General features: G+C 44.9%; 1 protein-coding gene across 3 annotated transcripts in view; it reads left to right on the top strand.

Annotated features, from left to right (window-relative positions):
* The window catches only part of RAB3B (RAB3B, member RAS oncogene family), a 112,802-nt gene that overhangs the window by 33,501 nt on the left and 61,673 nt on the right, over positions 1-17,628 (top strand). The window contains exon 1 of one of the 3 annotated variants that reach the window (XM_064589147.1): positions 13,695-13,887. The exons of the other annotated variants lie outside the window; for them this stretch is intronic. The gene's annotated coding sequence lies outside the window, so the exon portion shown is untranslated. Of the gene's footprint in view, positions 1-13,694; positions 13,888-17,628 lie in introns of those variants that run through there. 3 annotated transcript variants of the gene reach the window in all.

Consider the following 17,628-nt stretch of genomic DNA (forward strand, 5'->3'; position numbering starts at 1 on the left):
TCGCAACGTGCTTTTTTATGCTTTTGTGTCTTCGCTTGGCTTGCTTCCACTGCCCCCTCTTCCTGAGACCTTTCCTGACCTTTCTCATGTACCTACTCTGCCAAGCACATCAGTCCTGGCCCCACACTACATTATATTGTATTCTCTGCACATCTGTGGCTGTTACCAGGTGGCCTTGCTTCTCCCTGTGTCCCAGGCTCCCACAACAGTATAGCTTCAAGTGAATTGTCAACCTCTCTGGTAGGTTCCTTTCATCTCTTCTCTTTATAGTTCTGTGGGATAAGTATTGTTAGCCTCATTTATGGAATAGGAAACTATGGAGAGGGAATTGGCTTGCCCACAGTTTCTAGACTAAGTAAATACTGAATTCTAACCATGCCTCTCTGACTTCAAACTCATGCTTTTTTTCACCACACATTGCATTCCCTCCCTTATGTTCCAAGGTGTGACTCAGAACAGGAGTTTTCAATCTGGGTACAGACTTTATAAGAGATACATAGACACAGAAACTTTAGTGAATTGATATTCAGATCATTTTCTTAAAAGTGATTTCCCAGGATTCCTCAAAAAATTAAACAGAAGTACCATATGATGCACCAATTCCACTTCCAGATATATACCCAAAAGAATTGAATGCAGAGACTTGAATAGATATTTGCACACCCATGTTCATAGCATTTTTCATGATAGCCAAAAGATGGAAGCAATCCAAGTGTCCATCCGTGGATGAATGGATAAACAAAATGGGATGTATGCATACAATGGAATGTTATTCAGTCTTAGAAAAGGAAATTCTGGTGCATGCTACAACATCAATGAATCTTAAAGACATTATGCTAAGTAAAACAAGCCAGTCATGAAAGGATAAATATCATATGGCTACACTCATATGAAGGTACCAGTCAAATTCATAGTCAAAGTAGAATGTAGTTGCCAGGGGTTAAGAGAAGGGGGGGTGGGGAGCTAGTGTTTACAGAATTTCAGTTGAGAAAGGTGATAAAATTCTGGAGATGGATGGTGGTGATGGTTGCATAACAATGTGAATGTACTTAATGCCATAGAACTATACACTTAAAAGTGATTATATCTTAACACGATTAAAAAAAATTTTTCCCCAGGGTGCCTGGGTGGCTCAGTCGTTAAGCGTCTGCCTTCGGCTCAGGTCATGATCCCAGGGTCCTGGGATCGAGTCCCGCATCGGGCTCCCTGCTCCACGGGAAGCCTGCTTCTCCCTCTCCCACTCCCCCTGCTTGTGTTCCCTCTCTCACTGTGTCTCTCTCTGTCAAATAAATAAATAATTTTTTTTTTTTTTAAGATCATGACCTGAGCCGAAGGCAGACGCTTAACGACTGAGCCACCCAGGCACCCCATAAATAAAATATATATATTTTTAATTTTCCCAGGAAATGTTATCATTCCCACCTCCCTTTTCATTATTCACCTTTCCCCACTTCACAGGAAAAAAAGCATACCTCTCACTTTGAATCTTAATATGGTGTATTGCTCTATTTACCAAAGGAAAACTGAAATAGTACTAAGCTTCCATGATTAAAGGCTTTTTGTCCTGTCCATAGTTCTGTCTTAAGCATAGTTCTTTTTTTTTTTTTAAAGATTTTATTTATTTATTTAATTGACAGAGAGAGAATGAGACAGCGTGAGAGGGAACACAAGCAGGGGGAGTGGGAGAGGGAGAAGCAGGCTTCCCGCAGAGCAGGGAGTCCAACGTGGGGCTCAATCCCAGGACCCCGGGATCATGACCTGAGCTGAAGACAGACGATTAACGACCGAGCCACCCAGGCACCCCTTTGGCAGTTATTTGAATAATGAAACTTTTAAATATCAAGATAAAGGTATCATCTTAAAAGTACATAGTTTTCCAAAATTCTTTCAAGGATCATTCAACCTAAATTTGTTTCAAGACTACTGATTTCAAACATTCCTCATCTGATAATGCAAATATTTATATATGTGCCAGGAACTGTTCTAAACCTTCCAGTGATATTTATTCATTTGATCCTAATAACCTGGTGGATTTAGTTCTATTACCATCATTATCATCTATGCTTTATAGATACAGAAACTGAGGCACACAGTGGGTAACTAACTTACCCAAGTTAGTAGGTATCAGAGTTGGGATTTGAATGTGGGCAGTTTGGTGAATCCGTGTTTTTAACCACTATATCATCTGATGCAGTTTCTTTTTTTTTTTTTATTTTATTTATTCATTTGAGACACAGAGATACAGAGAGAGAGAGCATGAGCAGGGGAAGAGGCAGAGGGAGAGGGAGAAGCAGGCTCCCGCCAACCCAGGAGCCTGATGTGGGGCTCGATCCCAGGACCCTGGGATCATGACCTAAGCTGAAGGCAGACGCTTAACCACCTGAGCCACACAGGCGCCCCCTGAGGCAGTTCTAGTCATCCAACTCAAGGAATGCATCAATGCCTATGCTATATAGTGGGTCTACATTTTCAGGATAACTAATACAGTTGCAAAAAAAAGGGAACATAATTGTATATTCCAAAAGTTCGTTCTGAAACCCCCCTTCTTCATGAAAACAGAGAACTTTTTTATAGTCAGATCCGAGATTTTTAAGGTATTTGAGGTTTAAATTGCCAGCTTTTAAATTTTTTTAAGGTTTATTTATTTATTTTAGGGGGGAGATACAGAGGGAGAGAGAGAATCTTGAGCAGATTCCCTGCTGAGCGCAGAGCCCCACACAGGGCTCTATCCCACGACCCTGAGATCATGACCTGCGCCGAAATCAAGAGTCGGATGCTGAGCCAATGCAGCCACCCAGGCACCCCTTACATTTTTATTTTCTTCTCCCGTGAGTGGCATCTAAATCTCAGAGAATTATGCAGTGTCATGACATCAGATAGGAGATACTGCCCGTGCTGACATCTTCTGAGATGTAGGGTATCCTACCTGGTCCTGGCACATCCTTCCATGAAAGCATCTGCGGAGACGTCTATTTTCTTATCAGCCTCCAGTGGGCAGTCTACTCGCTCTGTTCCTTTATCTTGTCGGCAAGACCCTTCTGGCTCCATCAGCTCCTCAATACCACTTCCACTCCCTTCTGTGGGCAGGAAAATGTGACTGCCCTCCTGGGCCGCTCAAGGCCCCGAGGAGCAGGACGGCATCAGGGCTACAGCTCACCATGACACAGCTTCTCCAGGATTGACACTGTTGAGTGCCCACCTCGCCAGCAGCAGCAACCAACACTGAGCCCCTGGACTTGGTGCCACAATCCAGAGGCTCCAGACAGGCATTGAATCAAAATCCATTCGATTACACTGGTTGCCTCCTATCATGGACGAAGCAGTGATTTGACTTTATTGGAAGAGAGTCTTTCTCTCCCACCAAGCTTCTTTCTACTATAGCATCACTCTTGGTGGATTTACAGACGGCTTTATTTACCATCATGCTACCTTGCTCAGTATTGCCTTTGAGCAGTGAACTCACTTTACGGTGATGCTTGCATGAGGGACCTGAACTGGGAAGAGGGGGAAGAGTTGGCAGAGTACGAGGCCTTCATTTTGCTGGTACGACCACGACCTTGCCGGTGAGACATGGCTCTGGAGCTGACAGTTCCGGCAGCAGCTTCCTGGTCCCAGCTTGTAGCTATGGTCGTGTATTTCAGGAGGACAGTGGCCTCCTTATCCCCAGATTTTAGCTAAGGTGGTATGATCCTGGGACCAGAGACTAGGAAGGTAGATTCCTGATTTTCCACATTCCCTATTGATGTAAAACTTTCATGTCCTTTTTCAGGACAGTCTATGATGTTAATAGGAGTCATTCCTTGAGGCCCAGCCCAGTATCTTTTCCTATAGCCCTCCCTCTGATTTTTTAGTACCTAATTCTCTGTATTAAAGGCTTTTCTGACTAAAATAGTTAGAATGGCTCCTATTAACCACAACAGAACCTTGCTGATTATAGTGGTAAACTTTCTAATTAAGATATCACATTTACAGATGTGACTCCAAGGTCATCACTTAGAGGTTTTAGATTTGTAACTGGATGTAGTAAATGAAGAGACTTTGGGTTGCACCATCTTGAGTGGGTAATTGCACTTTGAGTTGCATTATATTAACTGGGATTTTTCTGAAGTATAAATATGGGGCAGGGGTGGGGAAGGATAGAGTTCATGTAGGGCAAACAAATTAGTGGATTATATGGACATTTTAAGATTCTTTCTGGCCACTGCATTAAAATCCCATTCTTAGATTTAAGAAATCCTTCACCTTATAAATTTTGAAGGGAGGCAAAACCCCCTTTCCATTTTAGAAGTTGGAAATACCAGATAATTGCTTTCCTAGCCTCTGCAGCTAGACTACTGGTGCATGGCCTAAGCTCAGCCAATCAGACACACCTTCTGCAGCTTTCTGTAGCAGAAATTTGACTGAGTTCTTGGGAGAATGGGGTCGTAGTGCCCGTGGTGGGGTGCAGGGTTGGAAGCTGGTAGTGTTGGCTGTACGAGCTTAGGGTTAGTGGCGACAGCCGTGGTGTCTTCCCCAGCATGTCTGCAACACTACCCCCAAACCTGGTTCTCCAACCTCCCTGGATATTTTATGATCTATTCAATGTTATATAATAAGTTCTTTTCTTCCATAAATAAGCCAGAGTAAGTTTCTGTGGTTAACCACTAACCGTGACTGATTTGGTTGCCAAAAACCATCGTTTAAAAGGTTATAGCAGCATCTTCAAAAGTGTATTTCATGGAACAGTAAGTCCCCCCAGAGAAAGAGTCCATGGCTCACTAAGTTTGGATGGCATGGTATCTCTTGGAATGATTCATAATTCAAAGGAATATTTTAGAACTTCTGAGAGGTCTCCCAGGAAAGGGACTTGTACTTGTTAGCAGACTGAGTGTGAAGCTGACACAGTGAGGGAGGGGACACACTGAGAAAACTGCAGTGAAACATGGCTGGAGCCAGTGGATTAAGTCAAGGTTGAATTCCACTTTGGTTTTGGACTTTGAGATATGTGAGGTAACATTCCCCTATATTTAATACAGCTGAAGCTCAGCTTCCAATTACTTGCCGTGAAAAGTGATGAAAAACATCATCTAACATCTTAGCCGCTCATTTATTTGGCTTTCTCATCGCCAATGACCTCCACTCTATCTCAGCCACCCCCTCCAGTGGCCTCATCTTGTTGTCACTCAAAACCGTTCTACCTTTGAAATCTTGAACTCGGAAATTCTCTTCTTTGACCACAACCATCTATCTGTCCTTCCAACCTAACCGATCAACATCTTCTATTACACTTTGACCTTATCCAGAGGAAGTTAATTTGTGTTATTTAAGTCACCGGGTCTGTGGTACTTGGTTATGACGGGCCAAGCCAACTAACACATTCTTCGTCTCTATCACCACCACCAGCAGCATTTGCTGCCTACATTTTTGCAGTATAAGATCCATCAGGGAAGGGTTTTTATCTATCTCATTTGCTGCTATATCCTCAAAGCCTAGGATAGAATCTGGCACATAGTAGGCATGTAATAAATATTAATGAAACAAGGCGCCTGGGTGGCTCAGTGGGTTAAGCATCTGCCTTCACCTCAGGTCATAATCCCAGGGTCCTGGGATTGAGGCCCACATCGGGCTCCCTGCTCAGTGGGGAGTCTGCTTCTCCTTCTGCCTCTCTCCCTCTTTCTCTTTCTCTCTGTGTCTCTCATGAATAAATAAATAAAATCTTAAAAAAATAAAAATAGGGGCACCTAGGTGGCTCAGTCGTTAAGTGTCTGCCTACGGCTCAGGTCATGATCCCGGGGTCCTGGGATTGAGCCCCACATCGGGCTCCCTGCTTGGCAGGAAGCCTGCTTCTCCCTCTCCCACTCCCCCTGCTTGTGTTCCCTCTCTCGCTGTGTCTCTCTCTGTCAAATAAATAAAAGCTTAAATAAATAAATAAATAAATAAATAAATAAATAAATAAATAAATAAATAAAATATTAATGAAACAGCTAAATAAATGAATAGCTGTTTAGGTGGTGTCCTTGCCTCCATCCTTGACCCTCTCTCCAGCTGTTCTCCACAGAGACTACTCTCTTTATATTAAAATTCTGGTTATATCATTTCCCTGCTTGAAACTCTTTATTGTCTCTCTTCCATTATTCTCAGGATGAAATCCAAAATCAATAATATTGTTTAAGTGGATGCTATAATTTGGCCCACACGTCTCTCTCCATCTTCAATGCATGTAATTCTCTCAGTCTATCGTGAGTATTCCAGCCACAATGTGTTCTTTCCATTTTTCAGAGTTCCTCGTGCCTTTACACATGCTCTTCCCTCACTGGAGTGTCCTTCCCCATATTTTCGCCTACCTCATTCTTCAGAAATCCCACCTAAATGTTAATTTGAAAAACCTTTCCTGATCATGCCACCAAAATGGCCTTTTCTTTTGTATCCTCACTGCTTTTCCTTCAAAACAATTATCACAATGTTGATTATTGATGTGATTATTTAATATCTGATTTCCTCATTAAAACATAAGCTCTGTGAGAATAGACTCTGTTTTGCTCATTATTGTTTTTCTAGTGCTCGACTGCTACCGTACCTGTATACCATAAATAAATAGTTGTTGAGCGAAAGCATGAGCAATGTTAATTTCCTAGGGCTGAACATTTTACTTCAGCTCTCAGTATCAACAGCAAGCCTAAGGTCCAGAAATAGTACAAAGGAGAGAGAGGGTGATTAAATTATCTCCAAGTAAGAAGAGTGGGATGGATGGCAGGATGAGTAAGGAGTTTTCTAGATAAAGGAGGGGTATCGAAGACATGCAAGGTAGAAAAGGCCTGTGCAAAAACACTGAGGTTTAAAGTCATTCTGTGTGTCCAGAGAGCAGGGACCAAAAGCATTAGTGATAAGAGATAAAGATAGAAAAAAGATCTGATCAAGTTTGCTAAAGAGGTCGAATTTTATTCTATAGTGCAACAAACACCACTGATTTTTCCAGTTCTTTCCTTTATTTAGGTCTGCTTTGTCTCTTATCCATGGATACTTGGAAAAGTCATTTAATCTTGCTGAGTTTCAGTTTCCTTTTCTGTTGAATGGCTGATGAGAGACATGAGAAGGTACTTCAGAGGTTCCAAGAATAACGTAGATGCTTATCAAATGTTAGTTCCCTTTGAGGGTGCCTGGCTGGCTCAGTTAGTAAAGCATGTGACTCTGGATCTCCAGGTCATGAGTTCAAGCCCTACATTGGGTACGCCCAACGTAATTTTTTTTTTTTTACTTAAAAAAAAATGTTAGTTCCCTTTTTTTTTTCTCCCCTATAGTCAGGTTGATTTCAGCACCATAGTTTTTGGTCAGTCCTGAGAGAATGCAGTTCCCATGTAGAGCACAAGAGGGAGTATGAGACTGAACCTTTGCAAAGGGTCATTAGGCTACCTTAGAAAGCCCTGGGAGAAAGACAAATAGAGGAGACATTTTTCCAAAACTAGAAAAGCAACCTGACTTATTTTAAAGATTCTAAGTAAGTGGTAACTGTTCTTCAGGTCTCTGGACATGTATTTGAAGGGGGAAACCAGCAGCAAGCATGATGGACTTAGTTATAAGAGCTATCAGATCCCTTAAAGTAGCTGGTATTTTGTAATATCCTATTATACACTACCTATTTTCCATACATTATCACTTTTAATTTAACTCTCCCAAAGAGCCAGTAAAATAATTCTCATCCCCTTTTTACAGATGAGCAACCTGTGTGATCAAGAGAAATTTAATCACATAACTACAATCGGTGGAAGTTGGATTTGAACCTAGTCCTCTCTGATTGCAAAGCTTATGTGCTTTTGATTATCCCACACAGGTTTACCTTAGAAAGCCTTGGGGGTTCATTTTAATTCAGTTCCCTTATTTAACAGAGATGGTCCAAAAAAAGAACTGGTCAGTGGTGAGTGATAACTGATGAGACAAAGGGGGACTTTGTGCCCAGAATGGGCTTGTGGACACAAAGACCCTGACCATCGCTGTGCCCATGTGCATCCTGCAAGAGGGGAGGTTTTCAGTTTGGTCAGTTAGCCATAGTCTCACCCTGGGAGAATCACCTGTCCTCTCTGGCCCTTAAGTTCCTCATCTCTGAAATGAGCTGACTCCTTCTCCTCCTACGGGTCTCAACTCAAATGTCACTTCCCTCAGAGAGGCTTTCTCTATTTAATCATTCTAAAATAATCCCCTCTCCTAGTTACTTTTTTTTTTTTTAAGATTTTATTTATTTATTTGACAGAGAGAGATAGCGAGAGCAGGAACACAAGCAGGGGGAATGGGAGAGGGAGAAGCAGGCTTCTTGCTGAGCAGGGAGCCCGATGTGGGACTCGATCCCAGGACCCTGGGATCATGACCTGAGCCGAAGCCAGACGCTTAACGACTGAGCCACCCAGGCGCCCTCTCCTAGTTATTTTTATTCCTCTTGTTGGAATATTTCCTCAAATGTGCTCATCACTAACTGAAATTATCTTATGTATTTTGTTTGCTTATTTGTTTGTCTCCCCTCCTAGAATTCGTAACCTCCTAATGAGCAGGGTTCTGTCTATTTGTGGATTTAAATATTTTATTTTATTTATTTAAGTAACATTTACATCTGACAAGGGGCTTGAACTCATAACCCCAAGATCAAGAGTCACCTGCAGCCAGGCACTCCCGTGGTAGGGGATTTTAAACTGGGTTTCGTGAGAGCCCTCTGCTGCTACAATGTGAAGCTTGGATTACAGGGGAAATTGGAGGCTATGGTAGCAGTAGGAGAGTGAGGAGGCTGTGGCCCTGGAAAGGAGAGAAAGGAATGGAGAGCTCTCAGGAGGTAGAATGGATCAGCTTCTGTGAAGGACTGGTAGGGTGGCTGAAGAAAGAGGGAGGGGGTGGTGGGTGGTGCCTGGGTTCTGACTATTCACCTCTTGAATGTTTCCCTGTGTGTCTCAGATTGCACTCCTGCTGACCGTGGTATGCCCTGATGCCTGATGATGGGTTAGTGTCCTCAATGTACATTTTAACCAATTTCACTTATAAACTTACGCTAGTGGGGAGAATGGCCATGCACATTCATTTATTTTACAAATGAAGAAACTGAAGCACAGAGAAGGAAGGAATGATTAGTGCATGAAGTGGCATTTGAGATACTCATTATCTAAATCTGTTCCCACTCCTGTGGTAGATTGGTGAAAGGCAATAGATTTCTTTCTTCCCCGTATCCCCTCCATGCCCCTTTGTGATGTGACTTTGCTGTTCTTCCCAATCAGAGATGACATTTATTTCTCCACTCCTTGGAATCTGGGCTGTGCTTGTGACTTGATTTGGCCAATAGAATAAAGTACATGGGATGTTGTGCAATTTCTGAGGCCAGGCCTTAAGAGATTGCATCTTCTGCATTTACCCTCTTAGAAGGGTGCCCCGAGACCACCAGGGAAACTGGTCTAGGCTACTGGTGGATTAGAATTGGAGAAGAGCCATGGCAGCCAGCCCTCAGCCAGAACCAACTGCCAGACCCATGAGTGAGACCATCTTAGACCTCCCGGTCCAGGTGACCTTCCAGCTGATGTCAAATAAAACCAGCAGACTAATCCATTCAGCCATCCACAGAATTATGAGAAACAATACATTATTGCTGTTTTAAGCCATGAGTTTTGGAGAGTGGTTTGTTACACAACTAAAACAACCTCTGTGCTCCTGTTGTCAGTAAATAGCTTCCTTGTCTACCTGGTTGTTTATGCCAGTTCCCTCTCCCTCATATCTCACATTTAATCCTTCCTAAACACATATAAAATCTCCCTACTTTTCACTTTCCCCTAGTGCTAGGACATGAGTTCTGTTCCTCTTCATCTCTCACCTGGATTATCACAGCAATCTCTAATGGTGCTCCCTATTTATTGAGTGCTGTCTCCCTGCTCCCTACCTTTCCCATTCAGTTTGTCATACCCACCATGATCAGAGCATTCTTTGCTATAGGCAGATGTAACCATGTTGCTCCACTGCTTAAAGCCTTTTGCTTGCAAGGTAAATTCCCAAATCTTTAACACGATTTATGAGGCCTTAAGATCATCTGGCCCCTGCCTCTTCTCAGTCCTGTCTTCCACCAATCCTCTCATTGAACCCTGTGTTTCTAGAGCTGCTTCACAGGTTCTGGTGACCTTCTGGCACCTGCGTAAGCTCCCTCATTATATGAGGCAACCTCTGAAGGGGTCAGATGAAAACACTTAACCTGTCAACACACCTAAGTTCCTATGCCGGTCATGAGAGACTCACACTGGGGTGTGGATTCGAACCTTGTAAAGATCTGAACATTCCAAATGATATCCACCCTTATGACACTACCTTTTCTAAGTGACTGATTCTCATTCAGTAAAAAACATCAATTTTATATTTCATATAAAAACCAGGAGCTGGAGAAAGCTGATTACTCTGGCAATTAGAAAAGATTTAAGGAAATTTTTTTTGTAGGACTCTTCACCACAGTGGTGTTCACTGAGCAACCGTAATTCTGGGGTCAAATAGAAAGAGTCCTAGATTTGGAATCAGACAGACTTGGTATCTGGTTCTGCCATTTACCAGATATATACCCTTGGCAAGTCACTCGAATTTTCTGAATTCTGTTTCCTCATTTATAAAAAGGGGATGACAATTCATACATTGCATGATTGTATTGAGGATTAAACCAGATAAAGATATGAATGAACCCATCATATGTTAAGGCCTTAATGGTTATAGTTATATTTTTTAAAGCTTTTATTTGTTTATTTGAGAGACCGTGCATGAGCAGGGGAGGGGGGGAGGGGGAGGGGCAAGGGGACAAGCAGACCCAGGACCCTGAGACCATGACCTGAGCCAAAGTCAGACACTTAACTGACTGAGCCACCTGGCACCCCTTAATGATAATAGTTATTAATCAATATGATCCAAGGCAAAAGGTAGACTTTTGGGGTAGAATAAGTCTTTCTTCCTGTTTTTATTTGGGCATTTAGATCTGAAAGTGAAGACAGTTAAATACAATTTGATTTGTTTTGTTCTTCTCTCTGGTGGTAACCTGCTAGTTAATAGGGAGATAGCTACTGGGGGACATAACTGATACAGCTCAAGTGTCAGAAGTGGCCTCTCTGCCCCCTTAAGATCTAAATGCAATGGGCTTGAACTTCCATTTTCACATTTTACAATCCTTATAAGTTCTAAGCCTTCCTGGAAATTTTTGTAAATTCTGTGAGGGCTGTGCTCTCATAGTCTCTGCCCCTAGCCTCCATTTTCAACTCAGAAAAACTAAGCCCATTGCACAATTTCCCTACTCACTCATCCTCAATACTCCTCTCAGAAAGCATTCCTGAGTTTAAGGGCCTTTACTGAAGTCTCAAGAGTCACAGAAAGTGGTCACATCGTACATGTGACAATGTATCCCATTTTATGCATCCTAGAGCTTAAACACTCTTTTGTCCACCTGCTATGGGAGGGTTTCTTCTGACCTTTTACCCATGTAGCACCTACCCTTACACTGATTTTCCTACTCATCTTCTTCCTTCCCCCCTTCAAGTTCTCTTTATTGCCTTTCCCTCCTACTTTGCCAAGTGAATTCTAAATTCTCCTCCCTTTTCTATCCAGAGTAATACAGTGTTCCTCCTTCTCTTCCCATCCTTATATATCCACACCCTTCAAGGCCCTGAGTAGGACAAAAGGGCCTTCTGTACATTAGGGTCTATCCTTCTTAGAAGGAGGTTGTGGCTAAAAATAGCATTTGTTTTTCTGTTATAATAACCACAGTGTTTCCTGTTTATTGAGTGCTTACTATGTGCCTGATACTGTATCAATGCTTTTCAGTAGCTATCTCATTTTCTTATTTGGTCTTCATAATGACCCTGGGAGGTAGCTCTCATTAGTGCTATTTCTACAAATGAGGATGAGGTGTGTGTGTGTGTGTGTGTGTGTGTGTATTCAAAAAATTATGCAACTTGCATAAGATCACACAGCAAGCAACTGGTGGAACAAGGATTGAAAACCAGATCTAGCTGGCCCCAATTTTGTGTTCTTTCCATTTTACTACATGGCCTTCCAGGAGAAGGAGAAAGAGAAAGTAATCAGAAGACCCGAGGCTACATAAACACAACACCATCTGTTCTCATATTGTTTCACAACTTTAAAAGGACGGTTTTATATGTTATCTCGTTATTCCTGTGAAGAATGAATAGTCATTATCGTTACACCCATTTTGACATGAGTAAACCAATGGCCTTGTGGGAGACAGGGAGTGAGAGAACAGGTAGTATAGGATATTTGATTTTGGGATCACAAAGGCACTAGTTTGGGGTTAGTAAGAAGTTCAGGGTGTGACCATGGGAGCCAGTGGCCAAAGTGATATGAAGAGGAGACCAAGGACTGAGGGATCAGGAAATCACATGGCTACCGAAGTCAGGATGGCAGGACAGGGGCTAATGAGGCAATGCTGACTGCACCGCCTAGTTTTATGGCGTGTGGGGGGTGGGAAAGTGAGAAGCCTTCTTGCAGAGGGGCTACAAGAGGAGTCCTGGAAGAGGGTCAAGTTTCAACAAGAAAAGAAATAACCTGAAAACTCTCTGAAGAAGCAGAGGATGTAGGAGAGTTTATTGATAAAGGAACAGGGTTCTATAGGGCACAGTGGAAAGGTCTGCCAGGGAGGTGGGCAGTCAGAAGGTGAGTGAAAGGGAGAGGGATGGAGAAGCTCAGAAATGTATAAGGATGAGTCTGAGAGAGAAGTTAGACAACCAGAGGGACTGTCAGTTGGGCAGTTCCCCAGCTTGGGAACAAATTGCAGATAGGGTCAAAATGGAACTTGGGGGAAAATGGTTTTTGTATCTGACTCAGACCTCTAAGATTTGAAATGGAGGAATAGTGTGGGGAAGGGTGATGACTCTAAATCAAAGCTGGCAACTACCCCTATGACCTCAGGAAGACTTAAAGTGAATTCCATGTCAGGATGGGAGGTCAAATTGTCTCCTGTACCTGCCTCCTCTGACAGAATTGGGACTTCCTAATGATTGGCAATAACAATTTCTCACTCCAAGCTACTGCTAGTAATGGGGAGCCATTGAAAGTTTTTATTTTGTTTTGTTTTAATAAGGTTGATGCCCACTGCCTGCACTCCTCAGCGTGGTGACATTTAGGACAATCACTCAGGCTGCTGGTGTACAGGATGAATTGAAGAGTGTAGGTGGGGAGATCTATTAGAAGGCTGTTACATTAGTCCAGGCAAGAAGTGATGAGGTCTGAACCAGGGTGAGAGCCGTGGAGATGGAGAGGAAGGGCAGCAATAGGATATGTTAAGGAGGTGTTATTACCAGACTCATGGGATGTCGGGCATGAAGGAGTGCATAGAGTAAAGGACAATGCCCAGGTTTCTGACTTAGTTTCCTCTTGTAGTCAGCGGTCCAGGTTCTGCCTTTCTTCCTGGGCTTTTGTGAGCATGAAGCAATATGACAGGAGAGTGTTTTGGAAATGGCAAAGCTGGGTACCCATCATCATCTACATTATTATCAAAGCTCTCTGATCCACCACAGTAAGTTCAGTCTGTGGAATGAGATGTGACAATAAAGATAAATCACGGTAGTCACCCAGATACCGGCGAACTCAGGGTGGAGGGAGGGCGGGGGCCCAAGATACAACGAATTTCTACACCTGCCTGCAGCTGGAGCCCGGGGCGGAGCGAACACAGACTCCGCCCCTGGGCGGGGCGTGGGTGGGGCCTGGACGCGGCAGTAGCGGAGCCGAGCTGCAGCCAGAGCCTCAGCCCTAAGTAGCCGCGGTGGGCGCCAGACCCGACCCGCACCGACTCGCACCACCGTGCTCCGCGAACCCGGCTGCGCCTTCTGCCGCGTGCCGCCAGGTCCGCCGTCCCGCAGCTTTGCCAGGAGCGAGCCGCTCGTAACGCACCCGGAGTCCCAGGTAAGGGGCGCGGCCCGGGCACCCCGCCTGGAGAGAATCTGGGACCCACCCCGGCTCGGGGCTGTGGCGACAGCGAGCGGGCGCTGAGGAGTGCGGGCAGCGGGAGGCGACACCGAGGATAAGGGGCTGAGAGAGGCCGCTGAGGAGGGGGCACCATGGCCGGGAGGGAGGCGCATAGCCTGGGAAGGGGCGCTGAGGGGGTCTACCAGGCCGTGAGGGCGGCGAGGGGTGCTCCGAGGGCAGGGGGCGGCGGGAGGTGGGAAAGCAGAAGTGGCCACTGGAGCGCAGTAGGGGCTCGCTGGGGGGAAACACGGGGCGTTGGGGGCGGGGAGATGTAAGGAGGGCCTGAGAGGGGCAGTGTGGGAAGGGGGTGCCAGGCAGCTGAGGGACGTGAAGCGGGCGCTGAGCGAGGGCACTGAGGACAGCGAGGGCAAGGGGGCGGCGTGGAGGGCAGTACCCGGGGTCCGCAGGGTCGTGGTGAGCTGGGGAGCAGTGAGGTGATGAGGGAAAGGGTCGCTGGGCAGAGGGGGGTGTTGGTCGGGGAGAGGGGAAGAGGGTGAGGGAATGTGAATGGAGAGCTGGGAGCGAAAAGGATGCGGAGCCCGAGGCCAGCTTGGCGCGGGCACAGGGGATAACCGTGAGTCGGGGCCGGGGGGTGGGGCTCGGAGGTGGGAAGCCTGCAAGAATGGGAAGGTGGGAGGCAAGGCTGGGTCTACCCAGACTGCAGAGGAAGGGGGCGGGGAGCTGGTGGAGGGAGAGGGCAGTGGCCTTGGATATTGGCAGTGGGCGCCTGAGTTCTGTTAGGGGTGGGGGGCGGAGAGGCACTGGAATAGAGCAGGGGTCCGGCGGTTGGGGGTGGAGGAACTGTCTGGGAGCTTGGAGCGATTAGGGTAGTGGGTGTGCTGGGTTAGATTAAGGAGGAAGCCAGGTATGGGTTGTGTGAGGGTGGAAAGACAATGGGGCCCGTATGGAGTCCATGGGCACCCAGGTGCTAAACGTGTCTTAGCTACTCAGAAGGCTGAGGAGGGGGCGCAGGCACTGAACTCTGATACACCACCACCTGGGATCACAGACAAGAAGAGAATTTTGGACGGAAATAGTCATCCACTGGCCGCCTCTGTTCATTAGTCTAAACGTATGAAGGATTTTAGGGAGGGCAGGGTGGCAGCCTCTGGAAGCTAATAAAGGTGTGGAGGGGAGTGGGAGAAAGACAGGGCCCTCCATCCCAACTTCCTGGAATTCAGATGGAAAGGGGTTGGGGACAGTAAAAGGAGTGTGTGTTTACAGGTGGATGCCCACCTGTTCTGTGCATAAAAACGGAGAAAGACCATGGAATACCATGAAAAGCCCTGGTAGTGGGAAGTCCTGGCACTGTATTAGCCAGAGAAGACATTCTGCCAGAAAGACGATGGGTAAGGGAAAGCTTTCTGGTCATGAAGGATTTAGTCAGCAGTGGAGGACAGTTGTGTTCCTATCAGAGGAAACACTATGGGAAAAGGCAAAACTCTAAAATGATCTCCAGTCCAATAAGTAAATCTCCAGTTTCTTAAGGAATATGATGTGAAGAGAGATACCAATAACCTATAGAAGTTGTTTTAAAAGATTTTCCCCCTAAGCTCAGAACTCCTTACGGTTCCTCTCCATCTCCCCAGAGTACAGCACAGGGTGTGGTGCACAATAGATGCTCAGTGAATGTTGATTCAGTGAACAATTGGCCTGTGCTGGTGCTCCTGCCTCCAATTCACTCATCCCCCCACCCCATTGTTGTAAGAAGCAAATATGGTAACATGGGTGAAAAGAGCTTCATAAACTATAAAGCAGTGTACAAAAGAGAGAGGCCACTAATATTATGCAGGTGTGCCTACACTCTGTGTAAGACAGAATGCATCGAAAGCACTTAGTAGAGTTCCTGGCATTTAGTAGGTGTGCAATAAATGGTAGCTATTATGATACAGTTTCTGTGGCTCTAAGAGACCTGGAGAAATAGTGAGGAGGTGGGCTGGGCTAGGCTGGCTGTGCTGGGTTGGGGAATGTCTAAAGAAAGGTTGAATTAAAAATAGAGTATGGCTTTAGGGAGCAGTTTGCATATAATAGGGTGAGGTCCACATTTGCCCAACTCCCTTCCTATCCTCACTAAATAAATGTTCCCAATGAGAAGATGGAGTACATTTACTGAGCACCTGCTATATGTCATATATTATCTAGATGCTTTACCAACATTGATTATAATTTTTCCAACAATGCTTGTTTTGCAAATGAGGAAACTGTGTCTTAGTCATGTAAAATTTCTTGGCCAAGGTCTCACAGCTAATAAATGACAGACCTGGAAACTGAATCTAGTTTGTTTGATTTGGAAGCCCAAGCTATTTCTACTACCTAGGATGACTTGGTAGAAGAAAACAGGAAGCAAACAGGAAAAAAAGTTTTTTTAAGGGGTTTATAAGGCACTTTCCCATATATTGGTTTTTAATTCTTACAACAGTTTGCCAGGAAGTCTTTTGTTAACTCATTTTATAGATGAGAAAACTGATCTGCCTGAGGTTTCACGACTGCTGAGAGAGCCAGGGCTCAATCTAGGTCTCTAGGACTCAATCTTGTGCTATTTCTATCAAGAGAAGTTCAGGGCTCCTGGGTGGTTCAGTTGGTCAAGTGTCTGCCTTTGGCCCAAGTGATGATCCTGGGGTCCTGGGATTGAGTCCAGCGTTGTGCTCCCTGCTTAGCCTGCTTCTCCCTCTGTCCCTCTTCAACCGCCCCGCCCCCCCGCTTGTGCTCCCTCTCGCTCTCTCTCAAATAAATAAATAAAATCATAAAAAAAAAGAAGTTCATTCATTCACTTGTTTACTACATGTAATGAGTTGATCTCTTACTAGATTTTAGGGCTCTTCTCCTACTCTCTCCCCTCTTTCTAGCTGGAATTAGCTTCTCCTTAGGTGCTTATTTCTTCTGCCTATCAGACTGAAAGCCTTATTTGTTTTTCATACCAATCCTCCGAGGGGCCATTTTCTTCTTTCCCCCAGCTTGGGACCAGAGATGACTTCCCAGATGGTCCCTGGGCTTTCATCTTTATGGCTTGTCACGGAGACAGTGAGCTACCTAGCTCTATCATTTATGTGACTGTCAGAAAAGACAGGGAAGATCTGATCGATGCTTATCTTACAAATGCGTTCTGCACTCACCACTGTGCAGTGACCTGTCTGCTCATATCTGCCTCAGGCGGCTGCCTGCTGGGATGCTTTTTGCCTCTCTTCCAAATGTCTGTGTAGCCCCTGCCACCTTCCTGAAGATTCCCTTAGAGGCTTCCATCTGAATGTGCCTTTCAACGGAACCTCTCTGCCCTCCGGTTCCACCTCTCCCCATTCTCACACCACCTACTGGGAAAGCTACGCTGTGTGCACATAAACAGATGTTGACAGTACAGTATGGCAAGTTTTAGGAAAGAGCTGCACAGGGTGCTGGAGATGATTCTTTACTCACCCTAAAAGTGTTGAAGTTTTAAATTTCCCTAAGCCTAATCCAGTCTGGGAGTCATTAAATAACAGAAGGTCTAGTCATGATACTCCAGCTGACTTGCTATATGACCTTGGACAAATCACTTCTCTTTATGGAGCCTCGGTTTTTTGTTTTTTGTTTTTTAACCTGTGAAATGTAGGGAAGTGGATCAGATTAAGAACTGTAACTAGTTTTTACTCTTGCCTCACTCCCTGTGGTAGATCTAGCTCATAAGGGCAGGCACTTTCCCCG

This window comes from Mirounga angustirostris, unplaced genomic scaffold, assembly GCF_029215605.1.
Source record: "Mirounga angustirostris isolate CCGP_5_RB_7025 unplaced genomic scaffold, mMirAng1.0.hap1 SCAF_4, whole genome shotgun sequence".
NCBI classification, from domain to species: Eukaryota; Metazoa; Chordata; class Mammalia; order Carnivora; family Phocidae; genus Mirounga; species Mirounga angustirostris.